At 35.2% G+C, this 20492-nt stretch overlaps 1 pseudogene; it reads left to right on the top strand.

The window, feature by feature from the left end:
- Nucleotides 1-17068: 17068 nt before the first annotated feature.
- On the top strand, nt 17069-17340 carry LOC124989125 (non-histone chromosomal protein HMG-17-like; annotated as a pseudogene).
- The last annotated feature ends 3152 nt before the right edge of the window (nt 17341-20492 follow it).

Here is a 20492-nt window from a genome sequence, read left to right on the forward strand (position 1 = left end):
CCATGTCTTACAACACAATTCCCAGTCTGTAATTTGTAACCTGCTGTGAAATACACATATCTATTTATATTGACTTCCTAGTCAGGAAGAAAATGATAAGCAAACAAACAGCAGCAACAAAAGAGCTATAGACCTTCTATCACTGAAGTGTTATTAAGGCACAGTGCTGGAGTACAGAGCCCAGCAGTCAAACCATCAAAGCTTAGCATGCAACATCTGAGAGAATGTGGTATTTCTAAATCAATAGAACATTAAATTGGTCCTACATTTGATGAAAAAAATAACTATAGTGGTTTTGCTTTAAAATGGAGTTAAATGCAGAAATAAAAGTAGATAGAAGACCAAAATTTTCAGTGTTACTTGATTTTTAACTTCAAAAAATAATAATTGAGCACCTAAAACCAAATTAAATATGACAATGCACATTGGAATTTGTCATTAGTCTTCTCTGAGTAATAGAGACTTGAACCTCTTAACAAAGCTAGTGCTGGTATCATGGTTATGGGTAAGAGCTGCTGCCTAGGATGAGTGAAAGCCCCTGAATGCTTACCGATGTTTCTTCTACATAAATTTCTTCAGTACTGTCCTAGAAAATGTCCCACATCCTGCCTCTTTGGGACCATACTCTACATTTTCCTAGTTTTTATTCTACCTCATTTCTAGAACTCTGTCTTGAAACACATTGTGTGTGGGTGATGGTGTACTGGGGATCGAGCCCAGGGCTACTCTACCATTAATCTACATCTCCAGAAGCCCAGCCTTTTCTGTTGTTGTCATATTTTGAGACAGGGTGTCACCAAATTGCTGAGACTGGTCTTGAACTTGCAGTCCTTCTGCCTCAGCATTCCCAGTCATTGGGATTACAGGTATGAGTCACTGTGCCCAGTAAGCCTAATGCAGGGGTATTTTGCCACTGAGCCAAACCTCAGTCCTTTTATTTTTATTTTTATGGTCTCCCCAAGGTATCTAGGCTGACCCAGAACTTTTATTCCTCTTGCCTCAGACTCCATAGTACCTGGGATTACAGATATGCACCATCACGTTCAGTTTGAAACACATTTATCCAGCCAAAGTATATATAAAAATAGAGTAATAAATGTCTTTCAAATATGATTCTGATTTTACCCAATCACCTACACATTCAGAAATATTACAGGAAAATAATGAACACACTGTGATCCCTTACCTGTTATTTGCTTTATGTTTCTGCTTCTGTACTTAGAATAAGAGCTGTTTTGTTGTAAATGGATAGATCTGTGTATTTAAATGTGGGTGGAGAAAGGAATCACTTTGATGACACTGGTCATGGAGAAAAAAGAATAATGGAAGATGAGATGAACTTCATTAAGGAAGTTGAAGGGAAGAATTTAGAGCTGTGATGGAAATAATTCATCAATGGAAAGTCAATGAGCAGGCCCCAAGAGATTATGTAAAATATAATATATCAAAACGAGGAATTTGATGCAATTTTTGAAGGTAGGATGGCACAAAGAAAAAAAAATGGATATAATTTGTAAATATTGATGTCAGATATCTATCTAGAAAGAGAAACAGGTTCAAGAATATGAATGTAACATGTTTTTTTCCCAAAAATATGATGCAATGATACTATTAAAGTCATTGTACAATATGCAAGCAGTCCTCCAAAATTGTCCTCTCGAACTGTGCCCTGCACAATGAATGTGGCCATTATGTGAGAGCCCTTGCTATCACAAAAATGTTTTGGCACATTAGAAAGAATTTTTACTTTTTAAAATGGTACATGAAAATGTAAAAATTTTACAGATTTATTGGTTACCATGTCATGTTTCATTATGTATCTATCCCCTCAAACATTTATCATTTTTTTATAGTGGAAACACTCAGAGTTGTTTCTTCTAGCTTTTGGAAATATATGGTACATTTTCATTATCTATATTCACCCCACTGGGCAATAGCACATCAGAAATCCTTATTTCTATCAAACTCTAACCTATGTACCCACTTGATCCACCTCTTCCTAACCCTCCTTCCCACTTCATCCCCCAGCCTCTGGTAACCACAACTCTACTCTCAATTTCTATGAGACCAATCTTTTTATATTTTATGTAGGTGTGAGATCATGTGGTACTTGTCTTTCTTTGTCTGGCATATTTCACTCAACATGTTTCCACTCATGTTGTCACAAATGACAGGTTTTCATCCTTTTATGGCTGAATATTATCCCATCGTGTATATGCACAAAGATAGTGTTTTAATTTAAAATGAAGACACGTTACTGGAGAATTTCTCAGAAACAACTTTGCAGGGCAAGCAAAGAACATAGTCTACTAGAAAGGTCTTTCCCCAGAAGTGTGAAGACTAGGTTTCCACCATCATACCACTATTATTTTAACTTCATGATGGTGCCAATATTGGACAATTTGCAGGTGCAATTACATCAGTCTCATAGGGCTCAACCTAAGAGTTGCATAATCTTGGCAAAGACACTTTACTTTCCTTAGGTCTTAGATTACCACCTATAAAATGAGAACTTTAGATCAGTGAGTGCCAACCTATATTTTGCCTGTCACTTCCCATCAACATGCACCACCACCAGGTTTACCTCTCTTGATGAACAATGATTTGAATTGGGGACAGGGATGGAGGGACCACATTTTCTTTCTCCTATAGACAGACGTTCAGATATGTTTCTTTATTGAGGTATTCTTTTATCCTGCCCTATTGAAAACACTAAGGAAGGATACTGGAATTGTTCTAGTGAACAAAATTGTTGTCTCAGTGGCTGGTGCCAAAAACCATAGTTTGTTGGTGTTGAAAGCATACAATAAACTCCATAATTATAATTTTAATCTGCCCACACATATGCTGTGTACTTAGAGTCTTCTTTTGCAGAAAATGTAAATCACAACTGAGTAAAAAGTAAGTCATGGGCTGGGAAGATAGCTCAGTTGGTAGAGTGCTTGCCTCACAAGCACAAGACACTAGGTTCAATCCCCAGCACCGCAAAAAAAAAAAAAAAGGAAGTCATGAGCTGAGCATATGATCATTTTGATGTTCCATCACATAGATAACACAGTGACCAGGAATAAACGGCAAGGCTAAGGCCTAAGACAATGTGATGAGCGGAGAATCCTGCACTATCCTTTGCAAGAACAGATGGATGTGGAGCATAGAGGAAGTCTTGTATAGAAGACAAAATACTTGGATGGTAACCCTCATGGCATCCCTTTGCAAGTCCTGTTTACTTTTCTGCTTTTGCACTGGCTTCTTGAAATCATCTCTTTTTATCCCAAAAACCATCACAATGCCTTTTTGCACTTGGTAAAAACAAATATTTTTTCCTTTTTAAAAACTTCATTATTATTACTATTTTGAAATTTGAAATTTTGGACAAAAGCAACTTCATATATAGTATAAAGAAGTCCTCTACTCAACTTCATGTGTGGTTAGCATTTCACTGCATTTACTTTATCACTCTCTCAACTTCTCTAAATTATATTTAAGAAGGTCATAGGTATATCAATATGGATTTTCCCAAGGCAAAAATATCATTTCATATAACCACACCACAGTTAACAAAATCATGTTATAATGCATATCTATACTTCTTGTTTAACCTTTGGTAATTATCCAAATAACCTGCATAGCAATTTTCCCCATCAATGAAGATATTGTAGTTGATTTCTGTTTAATTTTAATCTCTTTTGATTTTGGATAGATTAATAATTTTTAATGAAAACCAAGGAATATTTTATTCCTTCAAATCTTTTTAAAAATGTTTAGTACTACGTTTGTTAACACCTGAAATATCAGAGACAAGAGGGAAAAGAGATGAGACTTAAAATCCAAACTCTTAATGTCTGATCTCAGGTCCTTGGGTGGGAAAACTCTTGTGTTTTTCATAGCTGCAGTCTTCTCACTGCTAAAATCGTTGGTGTTCTCACTAGCACATTGTGAAATATGTTGTGAAGTGGCTTTATAAATAGTGTGAAACTGTCTGAGTACTAGTGACTTTTTCATCTCTAAATAGCTATGTGTCCTCAGATGAAAAGAAAGGTACTATAAAATATTCAAAAATTAAACACTAACACAGAAGAACAAAATATGGAAAGATTTAGAGATGTTGGAGGCATGATATATAAAGACAGTCATGTAAAAATACAGTTATACTATACATCTGCTTCCCAAATACCAATTTATAGTATGAATGTACTTTTGTCTCTTGAACATTCTTCTGGAATTCCTCATTGGTAGGAATTGTGTATTTCTACCTCTCCCAGTACTGCAGTACATCTTCTGATAAATGTTTGGTGAAGGAAGAAAGAAATGAGAGGAGAAAGGAAGGAAGGAAAGGAGGGAGGAAGAGAGGAAGAAAGGAAAAGACAGACTTAAGGGTATAATTTGGTATATAAGATCTAGTGGAATAATTTGAAGATCTCAGAGAATGATCTGGACCTTAGAACCCATTTGGAAAACAATCACATTTTAGACTAAAGGCATAGCATTTTGACTATTTCTGAACACCATATACCATATGTATTAAGCTCCCATTTTCAGTTTTCCATCAAACTAGCCCCTTCATGTGCCATCATCTGACACTTCTGCCCCCGGTATGATAAATGAGCTTATGTCAATGTTTTCTTTTCTTCTCCCAGGTAGTACCAGATGACTACGCACATACAGTTGCAAAAGACAAATTTTTCTGATGACTTCTTGGAGGAAAAATGTGTTTGTGCTGTTTTTCAACAAATATATAAGAGAAGAATGTCAAGATCTTTGCTATTTTGTTTGACTTTTGACTGAGTGGGATGGGGAGCCATCATAGGATCTGGAACAGAGGACTGGCATTTGTTTTATCCTTTTGTTGCTGATTAAATCAAGGTAAATTTTACCCAATTAATGCAGGTTGAACTGTGTGATTCAATAAATATTCAATAAGTGCAAATGTTCGAATAAATGCTTTTCCAAACATGATATGGAACATGTTTGTCACCCAAAGTTCCTTTATGTCCCCTCTCAGTCAGTCTCTACTTCCACGAGAATCTTCTTCTCTGAATTCTTAGATTATTTTGCCTTTTCTTGAACTTCATATAAACAGACTTAAATAGCATATGCATTTTTGTCTTTTTTTTTTTAACTTCACAAAATGTTTTGAGATCTATCCAAATTGTTTATATCGGTAATTAATTCTACTTTTACTTCTAAGTGGTATTTTATTATATAAATATACCCAAATTTGTTGCTTATAATTAATGGATATTTGAGAGCTTTTTTTGGTAAAAAGAATAAAATTATGAACATTCTTGTTCATGTCATTTTGCCAACACACGTTTTCATCTCTCTTGGATAAATATTGGGAGTGGGAATTGACAAATGCTCATTATTTGCTTAACTTTTAAGGAAACTACCAATAATTTTCCTAAGTAGTTGTTCCACATTACCTCCAGCAATGTATGAGCTCCAGTTGTTCCACATCCTTGCCAACACTGGACATCATCTATGTTTGGAAAAAATAATTTCCAGTTGATGTGTATGGTATATCATTATAGTTTTAATTTGCATTTCTCTGATGACATCAGAAATATTTGTCTATATTAAGTTTGTTGACCTTTTTATAGTCACTGCCCAATGATGCCATAAAAATTAATATGAAATTAGGTAATTCACACTAATATATTATCTCATAGTTGTAAAGGTCAGAAATCTGAAAAGGTTCTTACTGGCCTAAAATCAAGGTGTCAGAAAGGCCATCTTCCTTTCTAGGAAGTTCTAGGTTAGAACCTATTTGCTCATTCAAGTGATTGGAGAACTCAGTTTGTCGAAGTTATGAAACTGAAGTTCCACTTTTTTTTACTATCACCCTAGTCCCAGCTGGCAGAAGCACTGCATACCTCAGCCTGTGGTCCCCGTCCTTACTCCCCAAATTAGCAACAGTGAGTCCCTGTCTCTCTCCTATTTCACATCACTCCTGTTTTCCCATTATCTCAGATCTCCAACCCTCCTCCACTTTTAAGGTCTCATGGGATTACACTGGGCCCTCCTGCATAACCTAGGAAAATCTCCCTTGTTTTAAAATTTGTAAACTTAATTCTATCTCCAAATTCTATTTTACACGTAAAGTAACATTTCCAAAAATTCCTGCAATTAGGATGTGGATCTTTGAGGGTCATTCTCACCACCAAAACTTTTCTTCTGCCATTGCCAAGTTTTGGCTAACCCTGTCCACAGAAGTCTTCTATTTCAGTTGCAAATTTTTTCACTTCTAGAATTTCTATTTGATTTTTTTTTGGTTTCCATTTCTCTATAGAGTTTCCTTCATTTGTTCACTCATCATAACCATACTTTAAATTCAGTCCTTAGGATAGATCCTTTAATGTCCTTGACTGTTAATTGTCTACTAATTACCATATTGATTGCTTTTATTCTTAATGATGGCTCACATTTTCCTCTCTCTTCACATTCCTAAAGAACTTTTATTATATACTTAATTATTATAGACAGAGACCTTGGATTCTGTATAATCCTGTAAGAAGTGATGTGTTTGTTTGTTCTCCAGCAACCAGTTAAATTATTGGCTGATCACACTAAATTTTTGAAGGCTTGGGTTTATGATTTGTTAGGTCAGGTCAATTTGAGCTTTGTCCTTAGCCTTAATGTGTATTCCTTAGAGAACAAAATACTTAAGCCTACTGTGGGAAATCTCATGGGTTTCAAGTGGAGAGTCTGAGGTGTTTATCAAACCCCTTTATCTTGAGAGGACTCAAGTTTGAGAGGACTCAAACTCCAGATTCTGGCTCCCAAACAAAGGCCTATAGCTGAAGTCTATTGACTTTTTCAGCCTTCAAGTTGTTGATTTTCTTTGAACTCCTTACAGTGTGCCTTAAATATATGATTTTCAGGGAATCATTATCAGGTTTAAGGAAATTTTAAAAGCAGATTTTGAAGGTCCTACATCTGTGGGTTCTCTTCTGTAATTTCTCCCTTTAATTTCTCGTCACTCTGCTGGCTCCTAGCTCTTTCCCCAGGTATCACAAGACAGTAAAACTGTGATTTCTACTTAGTTTTTTTTTTCCAGCTGCACCACACATTGATTATTATCCTCAGTGTAAATGTGTCTGTCACTCAGTGTGGTTTCCTTCTTTCAAAGTCAAATCCCTCTTATGTCTCCCTACTTTTGACAGCTCTCCACTGCCTTATTAAAAAAAAAAAAAAATGCCCAGGGTTCACACTTTCCATCTTCAGAAAGATAAGTACAATACATTTGACTAAAATTTTTTAAGAATAATGACAAGATTTGAAAGGATAGCTATCTTCATTATTGAGGATATACAGGAAGAGAGGGAGACAAGGATAGAAACTAAGAAACAATTAGGAATTTCTTATGATAATCCAAGGAAGAAATCAATTTGTCTTATACTAGTATGGTATCATAAGGTAGTAAAAAGTGGTCATATCAGGACATCATTTATAAGTAGAGCCCAAAGAACTTCCTGATAGATGGAGAAAGGGTATAAAAGAAAATTCAAGAATTTCTTCAAGATTTAGTAACTTAAAAGCTCATAATAATTGACCTAGGAAAGTTATGCTGGAGCCATGGAGAGAAATGGACAAAAAAAAATGAGTTTACTTTCAAGCATGGTGAAATCAAGATGTGTACTAGATATCAAAGCAGAAATGCAATAAGGTAGTTGGATATACAGGTCTGGATTGTCCAGGAGACAATCTGGTTGGAGCTTAAAAACTAGCACTTGCATTAGTTGTCTATTCCTGTATAACAAATTATTCCCAAATTTAATATCTTAAAATAAAACAAAAATATTTATAATCTTAACATGGTTTCTGAATGTCAGAGATTCAGACATGCTTTAGTTAGGTGGTTCTGGCTCAGAGTTTTTCATGAGGATGTAATCAAATTGTCACTAATGCCACAGTCTATGAAGAATTGATTGAAGTTAAAAATTTGTTTCCAAGATCATTCACGTGGATGCTTCACCTCCTCACTTGTTTGGACCTCTATAAGGCTTCTTAATGCTATGTCTTTATCCAGGACAACTGATGAGGGAAGGAGAAAGAAAGGAAGAGGGAGAGAGCCCAAGATGGTGTGCTAATCTCAAAAGTGGCGCACCACTTTGTATTCTATCCATTATGAGAGAGAACTTAAGTGCAATCCATACTTAAGGGAGTTGGAATTAAGATCAACTTTTTGAAGGAAGGAAAATCAAATAACTAGAGAACACATTTTTAAAAGTACCACAGAAGTTAGAAGTACACAGATGATGTGTGAAGTCTTAAAACCAATGGTATCACTGAAGGAAAATGTGAGACAGAGAAATGTAAGATGTAGTCCCTGGATCACACCAACAGCAAGGGTCAAAGAGGACAGAAGGGACAAAATCAATGAGGGCTTAAAGGGCACATAAGTTAGTAGGAAACAAAAAAAAAAATTTGCAACATTCTTGAAGGAAGAACGATAAAGTGCATCATATTCTAACCCCCATGATAGACTTGGCAATAATGCCAGGTTTCTGTTTTCTTACATGTGGTTTCCTTGTGTTAGATAAACTTAACATATACTTTATGATTATTACATACTGTATGTATGTTTGAGCATTTCAAATATATTATTTCATTCTCATTATAAATTTATAAGAAGTTTTTTTCAGCATTTTATGGATGAAAAATGTGCAGTTCAGAGAGTTAAAATTTGCCCAAACTCACATAAGTAAATTATAAATCATTGTAACTGAATTATGGTCAAAGCCCAATTTAGAGAACTAGATTTCAAAATGCACATGAAACTACATGCGCTTTGTAATTGTTATCTCTTTCATCTATCATTATTCAGTTAATTAATTTGGCCAAAGAAATGAAATTAGTATTTATGAAAAGTTGCCTGTAATCCTTAAGAATTCTAAAATAACTTTTCACAAATGAAGGGATTTACTTTAATATTCAGGATATATAAAACTTATCAGCACAATAAAGCATTATGATTCTTCTTTGCTAATGCCCATCACATCCATCTTTCTTTTTCATTTTCACTGCTATTTTCCTGTTTACCTATTAGCCATCTGATTAGCTTCCTAGTCTCTCTCCCTAAAATCCTTTCCATATATAACTGTCATGTTAATCTTCTGAAACACAAATATCATCCTAGCTTATCCCTGCCCAGAAAAATTCAATGCTAAATAGAATGAAGTTCAGACCTCTGATTCTGGCATTTCTTTCTAATCTCATCTCCTCAGCCTGACCTCCAGTACCACCAGCTTATAAATACTTTATGTGGTCCTATCTCCATTTCTTTTTCTTTCTCTTCCTATAATTTTCATCATCCCTTTCACAATCTTCCTCCCCATAATCAATCAATCTACACCTTTCATGAGGTCATGAAGATCTCTCCATTCATTCAACTTCTGATCCACTGCACACTTACCAAAATACATTCTTAACATTATATTCTCAATGTTCTTTACCATTAATGAGCACACTTCTTGTGTACAAAATATATGTATACCACATCTGTGACTCCTACAATTCACAGTACAGGCATATAATAGATGCTTAAGACTAATTTAACATTAATTAACAGCACATATTCTAGGTGCAATGAGAGCAAATAGTGAGAACTTCATATCATGCTTTTTCTAAAAGCTTTATAATATTAACTCATAAATTTTCTCTTCTGTTGGGCATAGTGGTATACACCTATAATCCCTGCAACTCAGGAAGATGAGGCAGAAGAATTGCAAGTTTGAGGACAGCCTCAGCAACTTAGTGAGGCCCTAACCAAATTAGTAAGACCCTGTCTTAAAATTAAAAAACCTAAAATGACTAGTGATGTTGCTCAGCAGTTACATCTCCTGGGTATAACTCAAAACAAAAACAAAACAGAAAAAAAAAAAAAAAAAAAGCAAACAAACAAACAAAAACTTTTAATTTACTGAAATCTTGACAAAATGTCAAATGTTATATGAAATTTTAATTTTAAAAAATAACTAAATGTACCCATAACATAAAAGTTTATTTAGAGGAAACCTGTTGAATATTCAAATATGTATGCTTTAAATAGCATGTGTGACATAGGTCATACAAATTCGTATTTATAACTTAAGCAAAGTTTGCATTCTACACTTTCTCCTCTGTTAGAATATAGATGGGGAGTACTGAAGTGTGTGTGTCAGGTTATCATTTCTTTCTCATTAACATTACATTTGCCTCTATAGACTATCATCTCTAATCCATCCCTTTTAAATAAACATAGTCACTGACAGATTTTAATGCATATTAGTGCTGTTACATAACAATTAAAAAACACATCATTATATTATGTATATAGGTAGGCATAGTTTGGTCAAATTATTTCTCTCAGAGTATAGTAACCTTAGATGTCTAAATCAACATAAAAAAAGAAGGAATCCTTTTTTTGTTGGTTACAGTATCTGAACTTGAAGTAACGCTAGTTGTAGACACAAGAACAAATAAAAGTAATTCTATCTACAGTATGAAGTCCAATCCTCTGAGGCTTCATTTTTCACACAGACTTAGAAGAACAGAAAGTTAACATTCACGTTTTCTTGACAAAGGATTGATAGTGAAGAAAAGAAAATCAAACTACTTATTTTTACAATCAACAGATTGTAATCTATGGTCTTCTCATAGATTGCACCAAAAAGGATACAGATTTCTGTGGAATCTGGCAGTTTTTGAAATGGAACAGTTTACGAGCGATACCAAAGTAATACAAAAGTTCTGAAGTAAGATACCTGGAATTGGAATCCTGATAAAGTAGAAACTATTTTGCAATTTCCTCAAAATGCCTGTTTAATATTGTTTTCTAGTGCTGGGAAGATTGTCTTCCTCACCTCTTTCTTGCTATACCTGAACACAAAGATAAATGTGTCCATAACATACCTATCTCAAAAGAAAAGAGAAAGAAGTGGTGTTTCTGAGTCTAGAAAATAATTGAGGCAGAAAGATTCAGTGCTCCCCCTAAACCCAGTTTTCATGTTTATTGTGGTTTGGATTTAATCAGAAGTGCTATGTGGAGCTTTAATTTAAAAAATACTATTACTTTCTTGAGCTATTGCAAAGCAATTGTTATCTAGTAGTATATTTTTCTCACTGAACCTGATGAAATTTCAGTACATCCTTCCAAATCCCCTCATGATTTAATCTTGAATTGAGCAACACAAAACAAAAGAATCAATTCCCTTTTTAAGAAACAAATGTTTAATCATCACACTGGACTGATGCCAACCTGCAAAATCTTTAGAACTGGAAAAAAAAAAAAACTACACTAAACTAAAAGGCACTTTTTTCCAAGACTCTGCAAGAACTAATTATTATTATTATTGTTGTTATTATTATTATTACTTTTTCAGACAGGGCCTCCTATTTTGCCCAGATTGGCCTCACACTCATCATCCTCCTGCCTCAGGCCCCCTTATAGCTGGGAGTACAAGCATATGCCACCACCACTGGCTTCTATCTAGCATCGGTAAGTTACTCAAGCTTGTCTTCAGCAAAGTCAGGTACCCCACTTCTCCATGACTTTTCTGGTGCAATTATTTCTTTTTGACATTTCACCTCAGGTTCCAAGACTGAAAAATCTATCTGTAAGCCCCAATTTAAGTATGTGGAGAAATAAGCTAAAGACATCTTCAAAGAAATGCCAACTGTATTAACTTTAGCCAAGGCATTTGTACTTTAAGTTCAATTGTTAAAAAATTTATAACTTCTGAGCACCCACTCAGAACCAAATTTTAAAAAAGGAGTGAAGATGAGGCTTAGGTCTTATATCTGAGTGCTCACAGTCTAGTAGGAGAGAGAACTGCAATAATGACCAGAGTATCATGCAGTAATGTCATGCAGAACAGTGTTAAAGGCACAGAGAAAAGGGAGAAATTATACTATATGGCAGATCAGAAATGTCTTGGAAAAAGTACTGAGTTTGAGGTACTTTGGGGATATCATCAACACATAGGAGGAATTGAATATTGGTGGCCAAGTGGCCAGGAACACTGTAAAATATTAGGGCTGAAGATATTAATTTGAAAATGTCACTGTCATCCATTCTCAGATGACAGAGAAATGTGTAGATGGATATTTTTCAAAACTTATCTCCAAGATTAATCATCTCATTAGATGCTCTGGAGGAAACAGGCACTCATGATCAAATAAAATTAAGGAATATCACGATTTATCACCCTCCTTTGAAAAGTTGTAAATGAGAGTAACATTTTAAAACACTGACAAGTCCTACATTTATATCAGGTTTGGAAGAAAAGAAATGTTTATTAAGGTAGCTGAAAGGACAAGAGATTTGAAGGGGGTAAATATGGTCAATATAGACAAATTCCTAAAAGATAAGAATTGGAAAAGGGACAGTCTTACTGAGTTTGCTGTTGCAGAAAGTATGGCATATGTTGTGTAGTCAAAAATTACTTAGCAGATGAATAAATGGGAGAAAAAACAGCAGTAAAAGAAGTAATTCTTCATATAGTTCCTTTGTACATTCTATTGAATGCCTATGAAGATGGGGGGGAGGCTAGTAATAGTACAATAAAACTCAGACAAAAGAATTTGATTTTTGAGATACTTTCGCAAAAATGCATAGTATTTAGTGTGGATTTTTAAGTATTATTTTAGAATCTACAGTAGTGGTTTTCAACAGGAGGAACAGAGGACAATTTTACTTCCCAGGCAATGTCTAGAGATATTTTTGGTTGGTACAGCTAGAGGTGAGGTTTTTTTCTACTTGGTCAGGGACCAAGGAGGTTGCTAAACATCTTACTGTGCACCAGAAGGAATCATCTGACTCACAGTGTGGCCTTGCTATGTTGCTGAGGCTGGCTTTCAACTTGGCAATTCTCCTGCCTCAGCCTCCTGAGTCACTGGGATTACAGGTGTGTGCAACTGTGACCAGCGAAGAATCTTTTTTTTTTTTTTAAGTGAGGCAGAAACTGCCCTGTGTTTCTACTCAGAATGTCCACATGAATCAGTCATATGCTGAGAAGTACTGACTGAGATGCATCCCCTGAATGTCATCCCTTCCAGGCAACTCAGAGTTAGAAAGGGACCTTCTAAGATCTGTGTACATAAATTTTCCTTTGGTTCTGAAGGATGGAAACTTCCTGCACCCAGGTGAAGGGCAGACCAAGCTAAGGAAATCAAGAAATCGTCTTTTGAAAAAGGTTAGGTCTAGATGAATCTCCATCTGCATGAGGATGAACAAACAGAAAAACAGTAGAAAATAGAACAAATGGAACATGAAAAGTTTAGCAGATTATCCTTGATGTCCTTAAAAACAGGAAAAGATGGAAGTGGTCTCTGAAATAAGAGAGAGAAGAGCAAAGTATGTGAAAGTAGAGGATAACAAAGAAATCTGACTAAAGTAGTGAAAGAACACTCCAGAGCAAGAGCAAATCTCAAATTCCCATTGGGGACGATGAAAATGGAAGTGATGAAGTCAACTGAGTAACCAGACGGCGACCTTGAGAACCTATAAATCCAGAGAAAAGGGAGAGAAATAAAAGGCAATTCAACCTTCAAAAGGCATTTCCGACATAACTAAGGAAATTAATAACAGAAAAATCTGCCTCAGGTGAAGGAGAAAACCAAATTCATAGATTTGAAAGCTTCACTAAATATCAGGCCTAAATAAAGTTTAAGACCCATTCTTGGAAATAAAGTAAATCTAGGACTATAGAAGAGCACACAATACTAAAACATCAGAGAAGAAAATAGTTCATCTGAATAAAAATCAGGTTGACATTAGACCTCCTTTAATACTAAATATTATATTAGAGGAAAGTAAAACAAAATCTACAGGAGAACTCTATATTAACCCACAAAAAATAGCAAAAGAAAATGACCAAAAGATAGTCATGGTGAAAAACTTACTTAACTATCACACTGTGGCAAATGAAGTATGTAAAAGAATAACAACATATATAATTTTCTTATTTAAATAAGACTGAATTAACAGTTATGCCTCAAAGAAAATAACCCCTTTAAAAATCCAGCATTACTGATATTTTTATATATTATGCTTTAATCATGTCTGTTTACAAAGACTTTTCCCTCTTCTTCCTTTTTCCAGCTCAAATGCAGGGCTGTTTTGGCAGCTAGGCTCCCTGAACAACAGCAGAATCTTCCTGATTTGTAGCATTTGCCAATTTCCATCATGTATATACGCCCACCATGGCCAATTTCAAGGCACCAATATTTAAACAACCCAGCTGTCAAGATTTCTGAATATTTAACAATGGAGCCACTGAGAGTGAGCCAGCTTCTCACACTACTGAGAAATATCACCTTCTTACTATGTTTCATTATAGTTAACTGTTTGCATTTGTTTTAGTCACCGGAGTAGGAATTTCTCAAGGGCTGGGACTTTAACAACATCAATTAGTTCAAAAGGACTTACAAGGGTTTGACTTCCAAGTTTTCAGCTTCCCAGATGGTGTGTAAGCTACATGCATTTTGGAGAGACTGTCCTTCAAATTTTTAACTTGGCTCTTTGCCCAGGGTTAGGATTCTGTGGTCGATCTTCTTGAGATAACCACAGCTTCCAGTTAACTACATGATCACGTAGGTAAACAACCAAAACTCTACAGAGTGTTGCACTGCTGATGTTTGGTAGCTTAGGTATATTAAATATATTTTCAACTGTGATGTTTTCAACTTGTGATGAGTTGACCAGGACTTAACCCCAACGTAAGTAGAGGCGCATCTGTAGTAATATTATTGTCCGTTTTGTGGAGAAGGGGAAAGTTGGCTGGGGATTTTGAATCCTTGACAAAAAAGGCTATTGACACCACAGATGCTCTGTGTAAAAGACCAGTAAACACACATGCTTTATCACTGGAGCTTGGCTTCAAAATCTGGAATGTGATTCTAAACCCCAGTGAGCTAGATGAACCCCACACGAATCACAAAATCTTTTCTGTCCAACCTACATGAAAATGTCAGATATCTATCTTTCCCCCTTGACCCTAAACATGCACCCTTACTAAGATGATCTGTCCACGCTAATGGTATAATGAAGCAAAGCAATGAAAGATAATTTCAAGACCTTAGAGCAGCAAGCTAGCAATTGACCCCCAGACTCCAGGACTCAGAACTCCATCCTGATTGCAATCGAATTCCTGAAGACTTTAACATGATAGATGTGCTAAATAACTTGATTAAATATTTCTACAATATGCCCATAGATCAAAACATCCCATTGTACCCCATAAATATACATCATTATTTGTCTATGATACTTTTTTTAAAAAATGGAAAATTTCTAAAAGAAAGAAGACTTGGATCATTGTTAGACACTAATGTAAAAGGGGAAAAGTCAATAAGCTCCCAAAACTCAAAAGTCCAGGGATACCGGGGATTTTAATTCTTTGCTATCCCACTCAAAGACCTACTCTCTAGAGACCTGGCCCATTGATATCTCAGAATAATTCTTATTGCCTTAATCTGAAGCCAAGTGGGACTTCTTGGGTAGGATGGAGAGAAGACTGATGTTTGGGTGGAAAAGTCTTGAACTCCCCCTACAGGGCAGTACTAACACTAAGTGGGGGTCAGCAAACCTTTCCTTAAAGGGCTGAATAATAAACATTTTAGACATGCAAGCAATATAGTCTCATCAGTGCAAATTAAGCTACAGAGTTCCTGTTTCATAGCAATTGAATTCTCCTTAATTTTCAATAGCACTTATGCAGAAAAGAGGAGCATTAATAATGATATAGAATAGGATATAAGATTTCTCATCATTTTACCAAAATCAACAAAGGGTAAAAGAACAATACAACTATAAGAACCAACATCCTCTTCCATGTTGAAGGACAGCAATATTTATTGATATACCTCATTGTTAATCTAGCAATCATGTCAACCTTCTTTATATAGAAGAAAACTAAGCAAACATTTCCTTGTTATTTCAAAATACCTTAAATTATGTTCCATATCAAAGTCTATTTTTAATGTACAATCTGTGAAAACAAGAAGTATTCAAATTAAACTTTATTTTGGCCATAGATTCAACATTTGGAGTATCATTTTCAAATGTGAGGTATTTTATACATACTCCAAAAGCAATTCTCTGAAACCTTGTCTGTTCAGCTGAATTAACAACTGCAGTAGTCAATCCAATATTTGCAGCTGTTGTTAGCAACCAAATCAAATTGCAACATGGTCAATCGGTTGATCAATGCATAATTGACTGTGAAGATAACCAGAAATATCAGCCAATTTGTTAACTGTGTGGCTATATAGACAAAGTCAATGAGCAAATTGGAGGAAGGAAATTAAAAGAATGTAATAAAAATTGCTCTGATCAAAAGAACTATTTACATAAATGAGGTCCAAATTTTATTCCATTTTTTTTTCCTCTTGGAAAGTCCTGAGTGTTTCAGGCTCAGAATTTTTGACATTTATTAATTACTTCCAGCAATATCTTAAATAGAATTTGCTAAAAAAATATCCCCTTCCCCAACACCACCACTTTGCATTTACTAAAGTAATAATAAAAGTATGAAAATGATTTTTAAAGTGAATACAGATAATGAGCTTATTTGATTATTTTACATAAACAATGTTGGCCATAACAAACTATATACAAACCATGATACAATAAAACCAAATGAGAAGGAACTAGGGAAGATATGAACATTAAAGCAGTTTTCAAGGAAGAACATAGAAAAGGCAGGGGACAGCTTGAGAATACAGCCACAACAAAATTTAAAAGTTAAGTTTAGCCAGGAGTGGTGGCACACACCTGTAATCCCAACTACTCAGGAGTCAGGAGAAGTAGAATCACAAGTTGGAGGACAGTCTATGCAATTCACAAGACCCCAGATCAAAATAAAAGATAAAAAGGACTGGGGATCTAGCTCAGTGATAGAGCATCCACAGTACAGAAAAAAAAGAAGTTACGTGCCATTCATTCTGTGTATAATACATATGTATAGAAAATGGAATTACTTATTAAAATAAATAAAATTGTTAAAAATAATAAATTAGAATAAACCAAAGCCACGCTCCACTGCATCCCTTTGTCCAGTGCCTGTGTCCTGCTGTCATCACCATCATGCCCAAGAGAAAGGCTGAAGGGGATGCTAAAGGAGATAAAGCTAAAGTGAAGGACGAACCACAGAGAAGATCTGCAAGGTTGTCTGCTAAACCTGCTCCTCCAAAACCAGAGCCCAAGCCTAAAAAGGTCCCTGCAAAGAAGGGAGAGAAGTTATCCAAGGGAAAAAGGGAAAAGCTGATGCTGGCAAGAATAGGAATATCCCTGCAGAAAATGGAGATGCCAAAACAGACCAGGCACAGAAAGCTGAAGACACTGGAGGTGCCAAGTGAAGTATGTGCATTTATGATAACTGTGTGCATCTGGTGACTGTACAATTTGAAATACTACTTTTATCAAGTTTTATAAAAATGCATAATTTTGCTGTACTTTTTTTGTTTTTTGTTTTTTATTTAGTTATGTTGTTAGCACACAGAACACTTCATTATTGTTTTGGGGGAAGGAGCATACATCACCAGTAGAATGCCTCCAAAGCTGGATTGCTATGGGAGAAAACACCTTTCCCTGCCAGTTTTGAGAGACTTCCTTCTGGCTCCCAGAAGGAGGGATTCTGTGATGTTGGCAAATGTAACCACCTTGACACAAACACCTTGTAGTGAGGAAAAGCTCAAATTCATCTTCATGTCCTTCTCTCCCTCTCTGCCATTGGCATAGACTTAACTCCCCTAAACCTTGATACCTATTGGGACCTGACTTCCAACAGTTGGTTTTACCAGTGTGTTGGGCAATCTGAATTTTTCAGTGACATCATTGAAATAGTGTCCCTGAAAAGAACAATAGTTCCTTTTCTAGATTGTGAATCTTCAGATTAATAATTCTGCCATTTTTATTTCATTTCCTGAAAGTCAGGGTGGGTTGTGAAAATATGTTAAACAATATGCTAATATGAAATGACCATTTCTAAACTCCCCCTATTCAGAGTATCAGATGAAGACTTCATTGGGGTTTATAGTGGCTTTCTGATTTTGGCAGTTAATCCAAGAAGAGAGTTTGAAAGTTATCACATACTGTTATCAATTGTCTGATCATGTCCTGCCTGAATACCATGATTGTTTGTGAAAAGTATATTTAATAAAATTAGATACAGTTTGGCTTGGAGAAAAATAAAATAAAATAAATGTGCTTAAGTGTATTTTATTTTGCATATGTGTATATAATTTCAAGTAGGTAGATTGTTACCTTCTTGCAAAACACAGCATAGAGAAACTGGCTAACTCTTTTTAACTTTACATTCAAAATATTTGTGTCAAGGCTATGCAAACACAATATAATACTATAAACTTTTATAGATTTAATGTTAAAGTATTGATGGAAAATGAACTTTATATGGCACTTTAATTCCCTCTCCTATTCATAATTTCATTTGTGCCTCACAGATCTGTCAGGTGGGTTGATCAAGAATTATCTTCAGTTACATTGTAGAGATGAGGTACCTGCAGGTCAGATGAATGAAATTAAGACTTTCCCAAGGTCATGCTAATAGCTAATGGGTGAAATAACATCCATCAAAGTGTTCTGACCTTTACCACAGAAAAATTCTACTTTCCACCATATCAATACTGAAATATGGAAAATATGTTCTTTATTTTACAAATAATTCTTCCTCCTTAAACTTAAAAACTTGTATAAACATCAGCATAATATACAAGTTTATCAAGACAAGTCAGAAGAAGCTAAGCCACCTGATGAGTTAAAGGCCTTTCAATGTAGAACAATATGAAAACACACCCAGTCTCAGCCTCATTTGGGTTCATATTTTAAGAACTTAAGTGCCTGTTTGTCCAGACACACTGTACTAACCACAGGGGAAGGAAAACAGACTTGTTTCAGTTTCAGACTGGTTGATACGGGAGCATAATTCTTGTTGTTCTTGAACAGTAATGTAATATTATCAATATTTAATGGGTGGAATGGATTGGTACATATACTTTCTTTGAACTGGGTTTTAGTCTTCTCTAGCTATACCCTGTCAAAAAGTCAATAAAATAAATAAAAAATTTAAAAGACAGGCACAAGAAGTCTAGATTTTTTACTTCTAATTGAGTCTGTAATCAGCACTAAGAATGATAAATAACTGAAGGAAGTTATCCAGTGACTTCAGAATCTATGAATATCAAACATTCCCCCCTTTAAACCTTAGGTTTTGCATTGGCATCTAAATAATATTGGGGAAAGGTTTACTAGAAACTCTACTACCTTTGACTACACTGATAAAGAAAGATGGTTTCTGATCATCTATACTCTAGCCCATCCTTTACCAGGATCCTTAAAATGCAGCTCATTTCCTGGTTAATATCTTCATGGTAATAGATTCTGCAGCACTTGCAAAGTGTCTTCTCTGAGCACCTTCCTTATTACTCAGGATTTTCATCATTAGTGCCTCTTTGGTTTTTCTTCATATCAGTAATGTAACTCCTGCTACTTTTTTTTTTGCAATTGTGGTCACTATTTCTTGAGAGGATTTTTGTTGTTGTTGTTGTTGTTGTTTTTGTTTGGTTGGTTTTTGCACCACATCTGATATAAATACTTTTAGACATCACCTTGCTTCATTTTAATTGACCTTCAAAGCCCATGAGGGGATCATCTCTATCCCCACTGCACAGATGGGAAAAGGGAGGCTCCAAATTTAATTTATCAGCAGTCACTTTCTCTCAGGGCCAAAGCTGGAACTCAAATCCAAATCTACCTAATTTCAGATCTCATGTTCTTAGTTTCCAACGGATTGCTGTTGTTTTTTCTACTAGGTTACATTACTGTGTATTTGAATTGAAATTATATACCTATAATGGCTATTGTTCTAAGAATTTACACAGGAGAGGAATAATTTCTCTAGTATCCTTCCACACATTATACCCCTCTTATCACACCCTCTACCCAAGAGGACTTCTTATTTTTCTATGTTGACATTAAAAAATGCATTGGGCTGACAAATAATTCATAAGTTGTTAAATCTACATACACTCTCTTTTGGAGAGAGGTTGGAAAAAACTCTTTTTCCCTGTCAAGTTAAAGCATATTCCAATTAGTTCATGGAATAGATTAAAAATGAATGAAAATTCTTTCATGCTTTGATTTTCTTTCTTGTTTTGTAAAGCTGGGCTGTCCTATTACTTTGATCAACTTAGTATGGAAAAAGCAATTCTATACTATTTCTGGGCCCAGCCTTTAAGAAGACTGACTACTTCTTCCTTAGTCTCTCAAAGTACTGATTCATAATGAAAGAAATGACTGAGTTGCTGGATAAACATCCTGGAAAGGTCTTGAGATTACATGGAAGGAGACAAAACCCAGCCACCACCATCAGGGTTCTAGGCATGAAGTCTCTTAAATCATGTTGCCAAGGCACAGATTCTGAGACTTCAGAGTTGTGTGCAAGATGTTATTGGAAAGTTCCCTGTCAAGAACACTATCTGTGAAGGATGAG

The sequence above is a fragment of the Sciurus carolinensis genome, chromosome 7 (assembly GCF_902686445.1).
Source record: "Sciurus carolinensis chromosome 7, mSciCar1.2, whole genome shotgun sequence".
Classification (NCBI taxonomy): domain Eukaryota; kingdom Metazoa; phylum Chordata; class Mammalia; order Rodentia; family Sciuridae; genus Sciurus; species Sciurus carolinensis.